The following is an 827-nucleotide window of genomic DNA, read 5'->3' as shown; positions in this document are numbered from 1 at the left end:
CCCCCGCGCCAGGGCCGCCCCCCAGCAGCGCCCGCGCTTCCTCCTCTTCCTCCTCCATCGCGGGCCGCGGACTCAAAACCCCGTCACGCGCCCGAACACGGAAGCCCGCGGCCAAGACCCAATGAAGCCCGCGATCACGTGACGCCTCAATCACGTGATCTCGGGTCTCACGTGAGGCCGAACAGGCTGGCCCCGACTTGCGGTGACGTGAACGTCGTCACGTGACGTCGGGGCAGCCCGTGGTTTGGCCGCGTTCTCGTGGGGGCGGGGCCTGGAGTAGGCGTGGGGCTTTTGGTTCGTGGGCGGGGCCTGGCTCCTGGGTGGGCGTTGGTTGTGGGCGGGGCCTGGCTCCTGGGTGGGTGTTGTTGTGGGCGGGGCCTGGCTCCTGGGCGTTGGTTGTGGGCGGGGCCCGCACTCTATTGGCTGAGAGAGGCAGCCCAGGTGATGTCTCCTGAGCTTCCTCGCCCCCAACAGACGTGAAGCTATGGAGGGGTCGCGGACGGTGGGGAAGGCTCTCTTCAGCAGGCTTGGCGGGGACCACGGGGCCGAGACGCCAGTGGAGCTCAGAAAACGCCTCCACGGAGGGGTCTGAGGAAGCCCGGACTGCAAGATGTTCCAGAACAATCCATCGCAAGGCCACCCAGGGCCCCCGTGTCGCAGCAGGGTAGCCGCCCTCTCCCGGGTGCTCTTGGCTGTACCCTAACAAGCTGGCCTCTCGTGCTTTGTCTTGGCTAGTTTTCTTACCCACCACAGGACCGAACCCCGCAGGGAGAAAGAAGCCTTCCTCCCCTCCTTCCCACTCCCCCTCCCCTCCCTCCTCCTTCCTC

This window comes from Dipodomys ordii, unplaced genomic scaffold (assembly GCF_000151885.1).
Source record: "Dipodomys ordii isolate 6190 unplaced genomic scaffold, Dord_2.0 Scaffold30, whole genome shotgun sequence".
Lineage (NCBI taxonomy): Eukaryota > Metazoa > Chordata > Mammalia > Rodentia > Heteromyidae > Dipodomys > Dipodomys ordii.
This window is presented reverse-complemented; position numbering follows the sequence as displayed.